At 39.4% G+C, this 20337-nt stretch overlaps 1 long non-coding RNA gene across 1 annotated transcript; it reads left to right on the top strand.

The window, feature by feature from the left end:
- The first annotated feature begins 1771 nt into the window (after positions 1-1771).
- Positions 1772-20325, top strand: LOC121677476. The gene is made up of 3 exons (XR_006020987.1): positions 1772-2120; positions 6271-6276; positions 20316-20325. It is a non-coding gene; the product is annotated as an uncharacterized LOC121677476 (long non-coding RNA).
- The last annotated feature ends 12 nt before the right edge of the window (positions 20326-20337 follow it).

Raw genomic sequence — 20337 nt, 5'->3', positions numbered from 1 at the left:
TGTACACACAGAGGTGTAACAGGCTAAATGTGCTGTAGTGCATATACCAGACCAGTCGATGGCGCCGCTGTGCAGAAGCTTCACAATAATTTTGCGTGAATCGCGTAGAAGAAAACATTGATAAAAAAGTTTGTTAAGCCAGAGAATGTCTAATAAGTGCTCTGGTTAAGCAGTCGCATGAAATAAGGAGACTACAGACAATTCGGTTTTCAATTAAACTGTTAAACTAATAAAGTTAATTTTCAACGTATGTGACAGCTATGTGAAATTTCAAATGCTTAGCCTACGCATTGCATTAGGTCTGAGCACCACTGGAGAAAACACTAACATGCAGTAAGCTAATGTTTAACTAAGTTAAGCTAGCGTGTGCTTCTAACTTAGCCACTAAAGGCTGATAGGCTACATTGTGCACATAAATCATGACAGGGGAAAGAAAAACATTTTAATATGAGAAAATAAATGGTTTGTTTTGACAAGCAACATGTCAGGTCGAGTGCCGTGGCTGAGTTGAGAGGTGGGGCTATGTCGTCATAAAGTTGCCGGCTTTGCACCTAATCTTTTAAGAAATCGAAAAGGAATCGCCGGCAGATTAGGCTGAGTTGTAGGCCAGTTGTCACCCAGCCTAGTCCATTGTAGGCGCCCGATAGAAATATTGTTTAATTTTGCGATTGAGATATCCACGCACTACCCCCCACGCCCCCCCCCCCCCCCCCCCCCGCGACGTGTTCGCCCCCGGTTTCAGAGCTATTCTAAATGCAAAAATGCATCGAGGGAGTTATGACAAAACCGTGACTGTTAACAAACTACACCGTGTGCACAATTATTAGGCAAGTGAGTATTTTTACCTTATCATAATTTTTATGCATATTTCCAACTCCAACCTATATAAACCTGACTGCTAATTGGATTTATGCATCATCAGTTGATGTGTATTTGTGTAATGAGGGAGGGTGTGGCCTAAAGTGATCAACACCCTACAATCAAGGTGTGCATAATTATTAGGCAGCTTGGACCTCAGACAAAATGGGCCAAAAAAGAGATTTAACAGACTCTGAAAAGCAAAAAAAATTAAAATTCCTTTCACAGGGATGCAGCACTCTTGAAGAAGCAAAGATATTGAGGCGTGATCACCGAATAATCAAACGTTTTGTTGCAAATAGTCAAAAGGGTTGCAAGAAACATGTGGAGAAAAAAGGGCGCAGAATAACTGCTAGAGACGTGAGAATAATTAAACATGAAGTTACCAGGAACCCATTGACATCCAGTGCGGCCTTATTCCAGAAATGCAACCTACCTGGAGTGTCCAGAAGTACAAGGTGTTCAGTGCTCAGAGACATGGCCCAGGTAAGGAAGGCTGAAACACGACCACCACTTAAGACATAAGTTTAACGTCAAGACTGGGCCAAGAAATATCTGAAGACAGATTTTTCAACGGTTTTATAGACAGATGAGATAAGAGTGATTCTTGACGGACAAGACGGATGGACCCGTGGCTGGATCACTAATGGGTACAGAGCTCCACTTAGTCAGACGCCAGCAACGTGGAGGTGGGGTACTGGTATGGGCTGCTATTGTTAAGGATGAGCTAGTTGGACCTTTTCGGGATAAAGATGGACTTAAAATCAACTCCCAAAGCTACTGCCAGTTTTTAGAAGATACTTTCTTCAAGCAGTGGTACAGAAAAATCTACATTTTCATAATCTACATCTGGACAAAATGTTCATCATCAACAGATCAAGAAATTAACAGACTCCATGGACTTCATGACAGTTATTGAAAAGAAGGGTGGCTATATTGGTCACTGAATATTTCATGAAGTGTTTATTTGTACATTTTGAGTTGTTTATTTTTTATTCTTACTCTAGGAAATGAAAATAAACAAGTGGAGTGGGAAAATGTTAGTTTTTTATTTAGTTGCATAATAATTCTGCACACCAATAGTTGCCTAATAATTCTGCACACATAGATTTTCTCCTGAGAAAGCCAAAACTCACTTTCCCTTTTTTAAATATTCAGGTTTGAGGTTTATTAACATTTTTGATTGACTGAGATCATTGTATTTGTTCAAAAATACAATTAATCCTCAGATATACAACTTGCCTAATAATTTTGCACACAGTGTATAAACTATAAGGTAGGCCCTATGCTAGGCCTATTACACAACATAAATTGTCACTAGGCTATGCTGGCGACCCAAATAAAATCTCCCTTGGGAACCAATGGCTTACAGTATCAAGCGGACTTAAGCTGCCACCTCTTGGCGAAAAGTTAATAGTTTTGCATATCAGTAGTAATACATTTCATGCTCTTCCTTACTTGAATCACCTTTGAAAATAGAGGATTGAAGTAGCCTATATGGGTGTTTGGGAATGAACGTTGACTCAGATGCTTGGAGACTTTGAGCAAAATGTCCCAGCCCGGTGTTTAGGATGCATCATCAGGTTATCTTTCAGGTAGCCTATATTTTCTATTAGAAAACCATCACGTAGCGAACGTGTTGTGGCTAACTCACTTAGCTCCTGTTAGTAGCCTAGGTTATGGTTATAAGCAAATGAGATGACAGTCGAAAGATGCAATTAGTGCTGTTATCAATGTTCTTGGTAGCCTATAACCGCATTTATGGTTTTCTACAAATACATCAATAATCAAATTGGCCTCTATCACTCAACCAATGCTAACGGTAACATTATTTTACCTAGGCTACTCTAGGCTACTCTAGGTTATTGATATAATTTAAGATTAACATAGCCTACCTGCAGTAAAAACCAAGCATGTCCGATTAACATTCGCAGATTTATTTCGGCTTCAAGAAAAAATGGGAATTACATGTCATGCAGAAATCATCCTACCCTTATTAGACGTTCTCAGCGGTAAACTATACAGTAGTCTTGTCCTTGAAGGAAGCGTAGTGTCCAACCCACTTTATTTTAACTTTCAACAAAATTACGTCTCACTGCAACGATGCGCCATCTGGTGGACAAACGACTACGTGACGCCAATACTGGAAATGCAGCCAAATTATTATTATGATTAATATTTGGTTTTCCTTTAATCCTACTGAATTTGTAATTATGTATCAGCCGTTGTAATTGTCGATACTGATGGTATGTGTGTACCTGTGTGTGCGCGTGTATATGTGTGCACCCCAATCTACAGGCCAATGAGTGTACAGTCACTAAATGTACACATAACTTAATTTTTTTAGACCCCCCCATGGATGAAATTCTACGAAACTTGGCATAACCCCAGAGAATGTCAGGTTAATCATACACATAAAATTTGGTGCAGTTCTGAACATCTTAACTGAAGAGAGGGGCGATTAAAGCAGAATGATATTGCATTTTAATTTTTTACCGGGGGGGTGCAAATCACAAATGAGTGATTATGGGCTAGATTGATGTGGGCCCTTGAGACCAACATACCATAAAAATGTCTTCATCCTCGGTGCCACGGTTCAGGTAGTTATTTAGGAAAAACTGCATTTGTTGGGTTTCGGGGGGCCCAGCGCGGTGGGGGAGTGGCCCCCGGGGACCAAACAAAATTTTTCCGTAAAAGTCTAGTGGGGCTACATACCCACCAAATTTCATGTGCCCCGGTGGTTCGGTGTCCCAGGTATCGTTGACCAAAAATTCAGGAAGTTGATGATGGGAGAAAAAAAAAAAAAAAAACTTTGACAATCCCTATATGACCGCTTTGCTAGCGGCGGTCATAAATAAACTAGCTGAATAACACAGGTGACCACTTCTGCATAATTTCATGGAGTGCTGAAATGTACACACATTTTTGAACATTTCTGAACTGTGAAATGTAGCATATGTTTTTGTGGTTGTGAACTTATTGCAATATCACCATAACTATTCCACCTGTGTGTGCATGGTTATAATTCTGAAGTACAAAATAGCTTAGGCTACAGCACAAATATTTCCATAAAAATAAGCAAGTCTGACTTCTGAATTTATTTTGAAAGTGCACCTGATTGATGCATTTAAAAGTTAAAGTATACAAACATTTCTTAAATTCTTACAAAACACCCACCCACTTTTTAAAATTGTTAGTTCGGACCCCCTCACTTTTGCCGTGCGAAATACCAGTGCTGTTTTCAGCATCTGTTTAGTGCTTCATTGTCATTTTCATTGGATTCACGGTTTAGTTTGATATTTAATTTACTTTTGGACTGTTTGATTATATTGTTAAATGTTGGGACTGATGGGCACTGAAATCTGGGGAGGTATTTGATGATCACTATTACGTTCCATGTAGTTGAAAGAGTGTCAGGATTTCAAACGAACCATGCGTTTCTTCATGCGTTCATTGAACGTCTGCGGTGCTGTAATGGAAACCTTATTGCGTAGCCAAGTAGCCTATTGAGTTATTTTTAAATTATGCATGATTTACTTTTTATTAATTTCGTAGGCTGGCTTTATTTTGTTATATAGAAGTATCTAAATAACCTGTTAAAATGTATTGAAGATGAATTCAGGAAATTGCATCTAGTCCAAAACAAATTTTCTGGGGGAGGACCCCCATACCCCCCCTCTGAAATGTCCCACCTACTTTCACAATGCATCCGACGCCCATGGTCCTAATAGTAGGCTAGATCCCTTTGATACCAATGTTCATTTAACTCTGGGACCCTCATTTAACTTCCGGGCCCAGACCCAGGGGCCCAAGGTGTCAGGGGGCCCTGAAGCCCAAGCCTTTGCATGGAATCATTGCCTCAATATCAACACATCAGGATGTAGGCTATGAATCTGATCGAATTTAGTATTGGCAATCCCCAAAATGCTAGCCTGACGAGCCAGACCCACATTAAAATGTAGGGTCTGGGCACTCACCGTTCGCAGTGCTCAGTCCGAGGGGCGGGATAATCGGTTGTCTTTCAAATTCCCTCTGCACGCAATAGGACAGCACTGAGTCCCATGCGTTTTCCCACCAGCGGAGCTAGTTGGCTAGTTCAAACTTTTGCCATCTCAAAACAAGCTTAACTCGTGTCACACTGTTGGCCAACAGCAATATCCATCTTCTTTGTTTTCAAGTAGCAGGGAATTCAAGCCAAACTGTTGCAACTCTGCCATCAATCATTATGTTATGCCCCCCTAACGACTCTATAGACGATTTGATTGGCCTGATAGAAGTTTAATTTTTCGAGCTCACAAGCCAACGGAGAGTTGCTAGACTAGCCCTGGAAGCAAATGTAATTTGCTGCCGCTAGGGTGTGTCTAGATTTCTAAGATACCAAAATGCACCAAAATACAGGAAATCACATCAAACAAATGAAAAAAATTATGGGGGAGGACCCCCAAACCCCCCTTCCACATATGCGACAATTAGTGGGGAGCCCTTAATACATGTGGGCCCAGGGGCCCGAAAGTTCATAATCCGTCCATGCCTGGTCCCTACACCTGAGAACCACTGATGTACGTTTTTTTTACTGTACGGTATAATGCTGAATGAGCCAAACAAAAATTTCCGCAGCAAAATTTTGGTTGGCCCCACCAAATCTCACTCCAAGGTTTTGAAAAGTTGGCAGCCCTGTAACTTATGTCGGCATCAGGTGTCCACGGCACTTCAAAGCACCATTCAGCCGACCGGGAGTTCAGAACTGCGGTGGTGTTTATTAGGCTATCTCAATGCCTAGGAGGAGCAGAAGCCTAGGGCCTAGGAAGCAAAGTTCTTAGAATCTTTGCTAGGAAGTGTCTGTGGCAGTTTGAGGACAAGAACCGGTGCATCAAAGGGTCAAAATAGTAGCAGCCAAAAAGGATTGTTGATAGGCCTAACAGAACAAGTGACTGTGTAAAATTAAAAAATCTTTGGCGACCCGTGATAAATGCGTTAGCCTACTACCCTTTGGCCAGCTCGCAAGTGTGTGTGGCGTGCCCCTTATTTTGTTTTCGGTGTTGTGTTGTAGTTTTTCTAACGTTACTAGTTGTTGCAACAGCATGTAAAGGCCAAAAAGAATGTATCTCGCGATAAAAAATTGACGCCGTTAAAATGGGTTTGCGTTACAGTAGGCCTAACACAGTTACAGTTTTTTTCAATCGCTAACAAGCGCTTACCCATACTTCAGATACTTTTTCTAAACTCTTAACACAGACTCGCACCTACAAAACACAATTGGCCAAATGTATAATTTTCTTCTCAAAAACACATTTTGTTAAATATATACTAACACATCTTTCTCTGCACACACTAACTTTACCAATACGCTGGAAATCTGACTCAAAATGAAATTATTCTGTCAAAGAATAACACTTGTTTTCACTTCACAAGGTACATGTAGTCAATCAAAGTACACCGGGGGCCTGAGGGGTATTCCAGAAAGCAGGTTTACTGGCTTAACTGGGTATGGTAACCCAGAGTTAGCGGTAAACCTGGGATTTCAGTTCCAGAAAGCTCAAAAATGATCAGGCTATGTAAGTAACTATGGTAACATAGGCTCTGAACTGAACTGGGTATGTAAACCCAGAGTAAACGGTAAACCTGGGATTTCAGTTCCAGAAAGCTCAAAAAGGATCAGGCTATGTAAGTAACTATGGTAACATAGGCTCTGAACTTAACCTGGTAGGGGGTAGGTTTTGTTCAGGTTATGTTCAATTATGTTCGGTTATTTCAGTGCATGTTCAATCAGGCCGCTATTTTTACACTTGTCACACAATGGCGTTTCATTTTGATGAAGGTCCGATTGACAAAAATGCACAAAATAATGTAATTTTCATCCGTGCAATTCACCGTGAGAGGGCGATAAGACCACGACATCACATGATAGCCTATCCATTCTTTTCCAAACAAGTTTTTCAAGAGCGCTAGAGTTTTTCAGCTGAATCCTAAATATAGGCTACTTGAAAAAGCAGCATGGTGGATTAGAATAGAATAAAATAAATCTTTAATGTAGCCTACACCATAGTGGACATTTGTGTTTGGCTCACCAGACAGATGGACAAACAACATCTCAGACACAGTGAAGATATAATTAAAACAAGTACAGTACAAAAAAGGGGAAACATAGCATAAGTAAACATTAAATAAGTTTAAATATAGCTGTACAGCTCAGCCGGGTATGCATGTTGTCACTAAGTTTGGTTAAGAATGCTGATGGCATTTGGGATAAAATATTTATGACCGCCGCTAGCGAAGTGGTCATATAGGGATTGTCAAAGATTTTTTTTTTTTTTTCCCCCCCATCATCTACTTCCTGAATTTTTGGTCAACGATACCCGGGACATCGAACCACCGGGGCACATGAAATTTGGTGGGTATGTAGCCCCACTAGACTTTTACGGAAAAATTTCGTTTCGTCCCCGGGGGCCACTCCCCCCCGCCCACCCCCCCGTGCTAGGCCCCCCGAACCGCAAAAAAAGCCGTTTTTTCTAAATAATTACCTAAACCGTGGCACTGAGGATGAAGAAGCTTTTATGGTATGTTGGTCTCAAGGGCCCACATCAACCCGGCCCATATTCACTCATTTGTGATTTGCACCCCCCCGGTAAAAAATTCAAATTTCGTAGAATTTCATCCATGGGGGGGTCTAAAAAAAATTAGGTTATGTGTACATTTAGTGACTGTACACTCATTGGCCTGTAGATGGCGGTGCACACATATACACATGCACACACACACACAGACACCCACATACTATCGGTATTAGAATGGCCGATACATAATTACAAATTCAGTAGGATTAAAAGAAAGCCAAAATAAATATTCATCATCATCATGGCTGCATTTCCAGTATTGGCGATAAGTAGTCGTTTGTCCATTAGATGGCACATCGTTGCAGTGAGACGTAATTTTGTTGGAAGTTAAAAGTGGGTTGGAAAAACAATGGACGCTTCCTACAAGGATTAGTTTACCGCAGAGAACGTCTAATAAGGATAGGACGATGTTCACATGAAATGTAATTCCCATTTCTTCTTGAAGCCGAAATAAATCTGAGGATGTTTATGGGACATGCTTGGTTTTTACTGCAGGTACGTTAATCTTATAGGCCTAATATCAATAAGGACCTAGGTAATGTTACCGTTAGCGTTGGTTGAGTGATGGAGGCCAATTTGATTGATTGCATTTGTAGAAAACTATAAATGCAGTTATACCAAGCAAATTGATAGCAGCACTGTAATTGTATCTTTCGACTGTCATTTGTTGCACGTGCTACAAAAATCATTCTGTGCAATGGAAGATTTACCAACGTTACACCCGTCTGATACAGTTTTGCCTATACATGCGTGAGATTGAGACGCCTGTTTATTTTGTTTTAAGTGCGTGCAGGGTGTGAGAGGGGAATCGATGTGCTTTGATTCCAGCTTGGTAGTTGTAGTCTGTGAAATTAAAAAGCACGTGTGTGTGAAGTATCCAAACAATGACACCTTCATTTCATTATGGCTGCTTTAGCAACACACCTTAAGCTACTGTGTAGTGGGTCCCATTTAGAAGTGGCTACTTCATTCGCGCTTTCCTTGACTCATGGAGCTGCGTGAATTTTATTACAACTTTTCGCCACGATATGGCAGTTTAAGTCCGCTTGATACTGTAAGGCGTGAGCCGTTGGTTTCCAAAGGAGATTTTATTTGTGTCGCCAGCATAGCCTATTGACAATTTATGTTGTAAATAGGCCTACCTTATAATCCTACCTGTAGCTTAGGGAAGCTAACCGCTTTCTATTAGGATCTAGTTTGTTAGTTACAGTTTTGTCATAACTCCCTGATGCATTTTTGCATTTAGAATAGCCAGAGCGTGGATATCTCAATCGGAAAATTAAACAATATCGGGTGCCTATGGACTAGGCTGGGTGAACCCAGCCTGATCTGCCCGCTATTTATTTTTTGATTTCTTAAAAGATTGAGCTTGGTCTGGTGAAAGCCAGACTAGCCATGGACCTCAGTTACACAATGCAAGGGAACATGAATCAGCCTATATTTGCACGAACAATAACGGACAACAGCTCTTCAACTTTGGCCCGTTAAAATGTGTATGAACAGTCTAGCGACGCATTTCATCAAGGCCCATTTGTACATGTCAGTTATTTGCACCATTGGTTAGATGTAAAACAGCATTTCGTTTCAGACTACTGTTACTTAATTTGTGCATTAACAATAACGTTTCAGACTACTGTTACTTAATTTGTGCATTGACAATAAAGTATCACATGAACTAAAGATGACTAAAATCTTATGTAGAAGAAGAAACATTCACAAAAAATCCATCCATCCAAAAATGACCTTTGTTTTTGATAGCTGTTGAAAACGGCATGGAACTGACAGAGATGTTTTTGTTTATAAATAAATAAATAAATAACATTATGCTGATACCTTTTGCTTTTCCCAAATACAATGTAGCCTACAGGTGTAAGTGACCTTTCATCATTCCAGTTGCAATGGATGAACTGTGATGAACTGCCCTACTTGTGATTGTTTAGAGATTTTAAAGGTTTTATAACAATGCTACATCTTCTTTGGCTATTCTACAATCTATTCACCTTTTCAGCACCAGTAGGCTACTTTCTGTGCAGCCGCACACACACACTCAGGCATGCCAAACAAGCATACACAAAAGTTTCAAGAGTGGGGGATGGAGTAAAATATGGAGACAAATTGAAGTGTGGTTTATTTTCGCGGAACGGATGTACAGGACTGAGCGGCGGTCATATTTTGTACCGCTATGCGGTACATCTGGTTTTTAATAGGCTACACACGCTCTCCGACTGGGTGTTTTTGTAGTGTTGGAGACGCAGAGCATATCGGCAAGCTGTCGGTCGGTGCGTAAAGCAGTCCCTGCGCAACTTCATTCGTTTTCTTGGACACAAACCCATGAGGATCATTAATGTGTAGTTTCACCAACTGGCAGGTCAGCATCACTTATACATTTTCCAAATGTGCACTGAAATGTGTCCAATAGAATACCCATGCCTTCCGACATTCACCCTTCCGATGATGGAGCGCAAAAGTTTAACTTGGCCCACAGCTGCAGAACCCGTGTTAAAATAGAAAATTACATTTGGGATTCTCAAAGAATTCTATGGCCCACTTAATCTGTGACAAGGTAGGCTAGTTTAAGAAAGCATCATTCAAAGCAGTCAATACAATACGTGATGTCCAGTGAATTATTTAATTGTGCTTTTGACATTAAATAGGCCATCCTAAACGTACGCATTTACACGGCCAGTTAGGCTATTCTCTGCCAAGCAAGGTCTCGGACGCAGGCTCTTAAGTATTGCTCTTTTTTTTGTTATTACAGTTCTCTCCTCGTTAGCCTCGACTACTCCGCCTCTGAAAAATACGGTGCTCTTCGTTTCGCCGGTTTCACTCATTGTTTCGACTCTGATGCCTTTATAAGTTTGCCGTGAACGCGCACAACTCTAGGTTATCTAACACAGGGTTGATTGAACTAACTGGTAACCGGTGTTTTGGAACCGACAGCTCGGGTTTAGTCGCCACAGGTTCAGACAACCCAGAGGTTAAGTTTTATCTCAGTGTTTGTTAAACCTCCTTTCTGCAATACCCCTCTGTACTACGAAGCGGGGTTTCTGGCTTATCTGGGTAACTTCGAGAGTAACTTGATCACGTGTGGCGTTACTTTTCGATTAACCCGTACTACGAAAGGTGGATAGGTTTTAACCGAGGTATGCTGCCATGGCAATTTACGCTGCATCTCAAACCTGCTCCGACCAGGTTAGGTTCTTGGTTAACCCGAGGTTTCCGTTAACCACACCCTTTATAAGTAGGCTACCACCCCTCCACTAACAATTTCTCCCGAGACATGTCGGCGTACCTGGATGATCCATACGACATTGGAGCGCAAATCGTGAGGGACTCTCTTCGCACGGCGAGGGGTTTTAGAGACCGGCAGAAAATATATATATAGCCTACCCGGACGATATTCTCTATGAAGATATAGATTGTCAGCCGAGGGAATTCGTTATCTTTGTCAGATGATCTAGGAAGACGTCTCATAGCAATGCCCGTACGTGGACATTCATGTATTCAATCGGTGATGCATAAATACTGTATGTCCGAAAATGAATCGGAGATAGGCCTACAGTATGCTGAACATCTGAGCAAGAATAGCCTAAAATAAATCGGACATAGCCTACAGTAGGCCTAATAAATAAAAATCACCATTTTAACAAACTTGTTGAATTGAGTGTCATATTACTGTACCCTGCACATAGGCACACATTTCCACAGCACCAGAATCCGACCGAATGCCTCCCTCAACCCCTCGGCCTTCCACTATTATTTGCGATGGCCAACTCCTCTGCTATTGTAAAACACTCTGGTGCCTTTCCTCCTACAGTAGTGTTCGAAGACACCTGTTTTTTGTTAGCTGTAAAACAGAGGCCAAGTGAAGGCTATAAGCTAGGCCTACATGATTTCATAATTAAGAAATATTAATGCAAGCTATAACTATATAAACCTACTATTCTGAATAATGTTTGTGTGTTTCATTTTCACCTGCTGCCATGTACGTTTGGCAATGGTGTTGCATCTGAAATGTTCACAGGATTAGGCATATACTAAATCAGTCAATGGGGGCTACTTAAACATTCAATTATCCTTATTACTGTAATCTATATGCCCACTTCTGAATTGGGTTGCATCTGTAGGCCTTTCTATGAACTCAAATTAGGCTATTTAATTATTTCAACTCATTTCAGACATTCCGCAAGCTACTAATCCTCCGTAACACATATTTGAAGAACATGTGGGAATAAAACTTTACTTTTAGGCATTTAGGCTACCCGATCTGTAATACGTTGCCAACAGCCTTGCTTTGCTCACTGCCGACGTATTTGATTTTTGTCGTAGAGTGGGTTTTAATTCCTCATAACTTGTCATAATAATTGTGCATTCCTCATCCGTAAAATGAGGTGATCACGTCATCATTGAAAGTGGTGACTTGCGCTGCAACCCGCCCCTTTTATGTGAACGCGCACAGGTTAACCCCGGCTCAACAAATCAACTTCATAATCAGCGTCGTAGTACCGATTAACACCACTTAAGATAACCAGGTTTTGTCAACCCTGGTTTAACAAAGTAACCCTGGGTTACATCTGGGTAGGTTAAGCTCCCTTCGTAGTACAGACGGGTATTCCAGAAAGGATCAACAAACACTGAGATAAAACTTAACCTCTGGGTTGTCTGAACCTGTGGCGACTAAACCCGAGCTGTCGGTTCCAAAACACCGGTTACCAGTTAGTTAAATCAACCCTGTGTTAGATAACCTAGAGTTGTGCGCGTTCACGGCAAACTTATAAAGGCATCCTCTATTGAGAGTCGAAACCATGAGTGAAACCGGCGAAACGAAGAGCACCGTATTTTTCAGAGGCGGAGTAGTCGAGGCTTACGAGGAGGAGAGAACTGTAATAACAAAAAAAGAGCAATACTTAAGCGCCTGCGTCCGAGACCTTGCTTGGCAGAGAATAGCCTAACTGACCGTGTAAATGCGCATGTTTAAGATAGCCTATTTAATGTCAAAAGAACAATTAAATAATTCACTGGACATCACGTATTGTATCGACTGCTTTGAATGATGCTTTCTTAAACTAGCCTAGTTGTAACAGATTGAGTGGGCCATAGAATTTTTTGAGAATCCCAAATGTAATTTTCTATTTTAAAGCGGGTCCTGCAGCTGTGGGCCAAGTTAAACTTTTGCGCTCCAACATCGGAAGGGTGAATGTCGGAAGGCATGGTATTGGACACATTTCGATGCACATTTGGAAAATGTAATAAGTGATGCTGACCTGTTGGTGAAACTACACTTTAATGATCCTCGTGGGTTTGTGTCCAGGAAAACGAATGAAGTTGCGCAGGAACTGCTTTAGCGCAAGGCAAACTTTACGCACCGACCGACAGCTTGCCGATATGCTCTGCGTCTCCAACACTACAAAAACTCCCAGGAGAGCGTGTGTAGCCTATTAAAAAAATATTTTATCCCAAATGCCAACAGCATTCTTAACCAAACTTAGTGACAACATGCATACCCGACTGAGCTGTACAGCTATATTTAAACTTATTTATTCATTTTCTATAGGCTATGTTTCCCCTTTTTTGTACTGTGCTTGTTTTAATTATATCTTCAATGTGTCTGAGATGTTGTTTGACCATCTGTCTGGTGAGCCAAACACAAATGTCCACTATGGTGTAGGCTAGCTAGCCTACATTAAAGATGTATTTTATTCTATTCTAATCCACCATGCGTAATGTAGGGATGAAGAATGCTTTTCAAGTAGCCTATATTAGGATTCAGCTGAAAAACTCTAGCGCTCTTGAAAAACTCGTTTGGAAAAGAATGGATAGGCTATCATGTGATGTCGTGGTCTTATCGCCCTCAAACGGTGAATTGCACGGATGAAAATTACATTATTTTGTGCTTTTTTGTCAATCGGACCTTCGTCAAAATGAAACGCCATTGTGTGACAAGTGTAAAAATAGCGGCCTGATTGAACATGCACTGAAATAACCGAACATAATTGAACATAACCTGAACAAAACCTACCCCCTACCAGGTTAAGTTCAGAGCCTATGTTACCATAGTTACTTACATAGCCTGATCCAGAGCCATATAAAGGTAGAGTTGCGACAACTCCATTGAAGCTAATGTTCCATTTTTTTTCAACAATGGCGGCTAATGGAAGCCTCATAGTTCCCAAAAGTTAACCATTTATAATAGCAGCAGTGCAGTTACAGACTGTTTGTAGCCAACATTTCAGACTCAGATTTACATTATTGGCTCATCCGAATAATAATAATAATAATAATAATAATAATAATAATAATAACAGTAACAACAGTAGGCTAATAGTAGTAAAGTAATAGTATTAATAACCTAATTATAATAATAAACTATTTATGTATCGACTATGACAGCTTTTCTGCTGCTCAGTTTTTATCAGTTCCTTATCAAATAAATTAAAAGAGGCTAAAGCCCAATAAATGTGCCACACATAATAACCTAATATAAGATAAACCTTGCCTATACCATTTTAATTAGGCAGCACTAGGCAACACCACGAACGAGCTGTCATTAAGTTTTTGCGTTTGTAGCCTACAACTTTTATGACGTGACGTGTCTTGGGCATTTAGCTTTACCATCATGTCAACATAGTTGTAACGTTATGCGCAATGCTCATCTAGGCTATGGATTTAAGTGGTTTAATTTTAAAAAGGGCAGCAAAAGTGGGATAAAGTGCAACTGCTTCCCCAAAACAATTCCTCCATAACTGTGGATTTAATCGTTTGATATGTGGATAACTTTCAGTGGAGTAAACACATAAAAGGTAAGATTTTGTTATCACAAAGCTAGCTGGTTTGGTTAAATATGGGGAAGCATATTTACAGCCAACTTTGTACTTGCAGCAGTGAAACTGAGTTTGTTGTTAACATTGTTGGTAACGTAAACGTTTCCTCAGTTAGGAGCAGGACTGTTTTTTTTATTTATTTATTTTTTTTTTGCATTCATTTTCATTGGCAAAAGCTAGCCTAATATGCATGAGAGAACCTAGATTTGAGGGAGCTGCAGCTGTTAGCATCAGCACGGTCATATTAACACAGCAGGGCACACTAGCCCAGTGATGAAGGATCGTGTAAAATCCCCATCCCCAGGCCACAGTCTGAATCTCAAGCTCTTTAGCCTAGCATCTTAATGCTGTTCACAGCACGGTGAATGACAAACGATGACAAAATGCTGTTCATGTTTGTGAGTTCATAGCCTGGTTATTTATCGAAGGACTTACATGTCACTTTTTATATTTTATTATGATCACTCGCATTACCATGGGGTTACTAAATAGGTAGGCCTAATGCTACGGTTAACTTAGAATGCCCACCATTACACTGGAGATGTTAAAAAACGTTTAAACTTTTTTTTATTCTCCCGCGACGATATAGGCTTGGCTAGGTAATTCACTCATTAGCTCAGATCAGTGACTACCAGAGGAAACGCGGGGTAGAAAACTCAAACAACTAATGTTTAGACTAGCTGTGTTACAGTTTCTCGTTGCAAAATCAAAATTTCACAGGAGCTCCATACGCTTTTGTAGGCTACACGCAGTCTCAAAAACACTGTTTACAGCTTTTCGAGTCACTGTACGAGGTCATTTATTTTGTATAGCGATAATTTAGATACACTTATGGGGTGGGTGCAATTGCGTTTTCTAAAGAATCTCCTGTCTTGATTTTGTACAGAAAAATATCAAGTGACACATACGTAAAAGGACGGAAAAAAGGTCACCTTATATAGCAGGCTAAGATAAGGTCTGGAATTTAATTTAATATTGTTGTAATGGTAGGATAACTACATAGTTTACACAATAATTACACTGTGTTATAAATATTCTATATCAATGCATTTATTGACTGTCAATTACCCAAAATCGTGGCTCTATCATTGAACAGTAGCCTATTTAATGCATTCTAATCCATTGTCAATCACTTCCGGGAACTATTTGAAGTTTACATGAACCACGTGACCTTAACGAATTTTGAACACCCATTGTCGCAACTCTACCTTTATATGGCTCTGGCCTGATCATTTTTGAGCTTTCTGGAACTGAAATCCCAGGTTTACCGCTAACTCTGGGTTAACATACCCAGTTAAGCCAGTAAACCTGCTTTCTGGAATACCCCCCTGATATTATCCAAGGCGATGAACCTGGGATAAAACCATTTGGTAGCAGAAGCAGAGCAGAGGATTTTATACTGTATCTAAGGTTTGGAATATTGTGTTTGCTATTGTGGGATGTTGTGTGTTAACATTCGTAAATACTACAAAAACAATCCATAGTTTTGTTGGGAGGTATAGCTTGTCTGTTAAGAAAATGTAAGCATTGTGGAAATGAGTTTACTGACTGCATATTGTGTGAAAACGACATGAAATGTGTGAATAGTATGGCCACAAAAGACTGATGCTGTGCTAATTGTGTTTAGAGTTTTGAAAATGTGACAACTGGTTAGACAAACGCTTGTTAGCGACTGAAAAAAACTGTAATGCATCTTCCACTGAACATTAGAAATAAATGCAATTGCTGACCTTAATATTTCTTATTATGTTCACAAAGACTTTAAGTTCTTCACAGACTTCAAGTTCTAAGGTGTCCTGAACAGTTTAAATAATAAAAAAATAACATATGTTTACTCTGCTGACAATTTCAAGTTTTACATTAGTCTGGAAAATGAGTAATGGAATGGAGTAATGAAATAATCATTCATGGAATGGAATAATCATTGACCTCACCCACTATGATAAAGTCTGTGTATTAATGTTGGCATGCAAATCACAGTCTGCCATTTGAACAATTGACTTTTCTTGAGGAGTGTTAAAACACTCACCTTGAGTGATTCATGTGAGAGATGAGTATGATCTCTGGTGGCAGAATACATTATTGCAGTCCAGCAACCTCTCAGTTACCTTATTCAATATGCATCCTCATGGGTGGGGCACTACTGTACACAAGTTAAGGAAATATGAGTCATCTCCAAAGTCATGGTACATTCAATCTATTATCAGCTCCTAAATCTGACTTGATCTACAGTATTATCAATGTTTCAGCTCCTTTGTTTTGTCTTAAAAAAAACAATAAATTGGGAGACTGTTTGAAATGTACATAAAATAGAATGCTATGATTTGGAAAACATTTAAACCCTATATTTATTTTACAATACATACATTAAAAACACAGTAAAAAATTAATCCAATTTTCCATTTTTTATTTTCAATACAAAATTGAACTGATAATCGTTACACAAATCGACAAGGGCTTTTTGAGACCATTCCTCCTTACAAAATCTCTCCAAATCGTCCCCATTCCCAGGTCCTCACTTTTGTATTCTCCTCTTTGACTCACTGTTTTGCTTCACTGCCTGATGGATGATCCAATCATGACCCACCTTCAGTGTCTTGGCAGAGATGATCATTTTCCATGTGTGTGTGTGGAGGGTCGAACAGAGACTAGGATTGCCACTGATGTGAATAATCACACAGTATTCAATATTACTGATGGTGTCAATACTGATCAATATTGTCATTCCCGGTCAATCCTCTGACAACAGCTCAGACACGGAATGTATATGGAGAGCAATAAAAAGGTGACCTTGAAATTGAGGTGTTAAAGGTGCTGAGCAACTCATGAGCAACTTCCTCTGGATGTTTTACAGGCGATAAGACCTGCTCAAAGTGTGGCAAAAGTGGCGTTCACCCTATTAAGAGTTTATTTGTCATCAAAATTAGTTTGAAAAAGTGAATTTAAGGGAAAAAAGAATTTAGGGGCCTTTAAGTGCATAGAAGTATCCCAACAGCAGCACTGACAATACTATTTACCATAGGCTCCACCTCACCAGCACAAACATCAACATCAGTACCAATCACAACATCACCTCAACCATCTCCTTCAACATCACAGTCTATGACACTATCTCCATCCTCATCATCAGTAACCATAACAACACAGGCTTCATCATCAGCCTCTATCTCTGCCTCCTCTATACCTGCAGCTACAACCTCAATATTTCCTTCAGAAGCCACAACATCCCAAATAATCTCAACACTAAATGCCATATCAACATCAGTAATGCCAGAAACAAATGCCACAACACTGACATCCACAAGTGGTTAGTCATCCCATATGCATTTGTTTTGTTCATTATTGTGCCTCTGTAACCTGTTGTTTACATGAGAACTGAAAATAACTTGGTGTCCTCAGGAGAATTTGATTTGACAAGTATCCATTTTTTAAAAAGTATGCCCAAGATTTAGGTAGATTAATTTCTCACATACTTTGCTATTGAAAATGAAACTTCTTTTCAATTAAATTATTTTTTTTCTGTGAAATTCTAATGAACAGAATCAAATGTTACCAGAAATGGTGAAACAAGCATTGGCCACAGCTGATTCCGCACAAAATAACTACCATTTTTGGATGGCAACTTCCTACAATAACACTGATAGTATTTTAGATAGATAGATGGTTTGTTCTTTGTTTTGATTAACATAAAAACAAGATTGTGTTTCACACATCAGCAAGCAATCAGTGCACAACAAAAGACCAATCAATTATGCTAACGCTAAAGTTTGTATGTATAGCTTAAAACAGAACTAGGACTGGTTAAATTGCAAAGAAAATATGACAAAAAATAGATAAATAAGTTGGTTTGATAAATAAAGAGTCCATTCAATTTAGTTCAGCAGTCTGATTGCTGTGGGGAAAAAGGTGTTTAGCAGAGTTATCTTCAATATCAAGCTTAATTTTATCCAGAACCCCAACCCCTGAATTAACATCAGTCTCTACCATAGGCTCCCCCTCAACACCAGCACAATCATCAACATCAGAGCCCATCACAACATCACCTCAACCATCTCCTTCAACATCACAGTCTATGACACTATCTCCATCCTCATCATCAGTAATCATAACAACACAGGCTTCATCATCAGCCTCTATCTCTGCCTCCTCTACACCTGCAGCTACAACCTCAATATTTCCTTCAGAAGCCACAACATCCCAAATAATATCAACACTAAATGCCATATCAACATCAGTAATGCCAGAAACAAATGCCACAACACTGACATCCACAAGTGGTTAGTCATCCCATATGCATTTGTTTTGTTCATTATTGTGCCTCTGTAACCTGTTGTTTACATGAGAACTGAAAATAACTTGGTGTCCTCAGGAGAATTTGATTTGACAAGTATCCATTTTTTAAAAAGTATGCCCAAGATTTAGGTAGATTAATTTCTCACATACTTTGCTATTGAAAATTAAACTTCTTTTCAATTAAATTATTTTTTGTCTGTGAAATTCTAATGAACAGAATCAAATGTTACCAGAAATGGTGAAACAAGCATTGGCCACAGCTGATTCCGCACAAAATAACTACCATTTTTGGATGGCAACTTCCTACAATAACACTGATAGTATTTTAGATAGATAGATGGTTTGTTCTTTGTTTTGATTAACATAAAAACAAGATTGTGTTTCACACATCAGCCAGCAATCAGTGCACAACAAAAGACCAATCAATTATGCTAACGCTAAAGTTTGTATGTATAGCTTAAAACAGAACTAGGACTGGTTAAATTGCAAAGAAAATATGACAAAAAATAGATAAATAAGTTGGTTTGATAAATAAAGAGTCCATTCAATTTAGTTCAGCAGTCTGATTGCTGTGGGGAAAAAGGTGTTTAGCAGAGTTATCTTCAATATCAAGCTTAATTTTATCCAGAACCCCAACCCCTGAATTAACATCAGTCTCTACCATAGGCTCCCCCTCAACACCAGCACAATCATCAACATCAGAGCCCATCACAACATCACCTCAACCATCTCCTTCAACATCACAGTCTATGACACTATCTCCATCCTTATCATCAGTAACCATAACAACACAGGCTTCATCATCAGCCTCTATCTCTGCCTCCTCTACACCTGCAGCTACAACCTCAATATTTCCTTCAGAAGCCACAACATCCCAAATAATATCAACACTAAATGCCATATCAACATCAGTAATGCCAGAAACAAATGCCACAACACTGACATCCACAAGTGGTTAGTCATCCCATATGCTTTTTTGTTCATTATTGTGCCTCTGTAACCTGTTGTTCACATGAGAACTGAACATAACTTGGTGTCCTCGCGAGAATTTGATTTGACAAGTATAACTTTTTTTAAAAGTATGCCCAAGATTGAGGTAGATTAATTTCTCACATACTTTGCTGTTGAAAATGAAACTTCTTTTCAATTAAATTATTTTTTTTATGTCAAATTCTAATGAACAGAATCAAATGTTACCATAAATGGTGAAACAAGCATTGGCAACAGCTGATCCCGCACAAAATAACTACCATTTTTGGATGGCAACTCCACAATAACACTGACAGTGTTTTAGATAGATAGATAGATAGTTTATTCTTTCTTTTGATTCACATAAGCTACATCTCCAACATCAGCTTCAGAAGCCACCACATCCCCCGTACAATCACCCAATATCATATCAATCAAATATCACAATCAAATGCATTAACAAATTGTTAGTCATCACATATGTATTTTTATTTATTATGTATTTACTTATTTATTATTGGTGCCTTTCTGACATACTCCCGTCGTGCGTAATTGAGCACTGTAAACATAACTTGGAATCCTTAGTACGGTCATCAACATCAGTTGTACCACAAACAAATGCTACAACAAATGCACAAATGGTTCACAAATGGTTAGTCATAGTCATAAAACGTGTAAACATGATTAATTTTGCCAACGCATATTGTGTTAAAATGATTAAATGTGCTCTAAACAAAACTGGGAAAACATTTGGAGAAAGGTGATGTGTCGAATATCTGTCC

The sequence above is a fragment of the Alosa sapidissima genome, chromosome 1 (genome assembly GCF_018492685.1).
Source record: "Alosa sapidissima isolate fAloSap1 chromosome 1, fAloSap1.pri, whole genome shotgun sequence".
Lineage (NCBI taxonomy): Eukaryota > Metazoa > Chordata > Actinopteri > Clupeiformes > Clupeidae > Alosa > Alosa sapidissima.
This window is presented reverse-complemented; position numbering and strand designations above follow the sequence as displayed.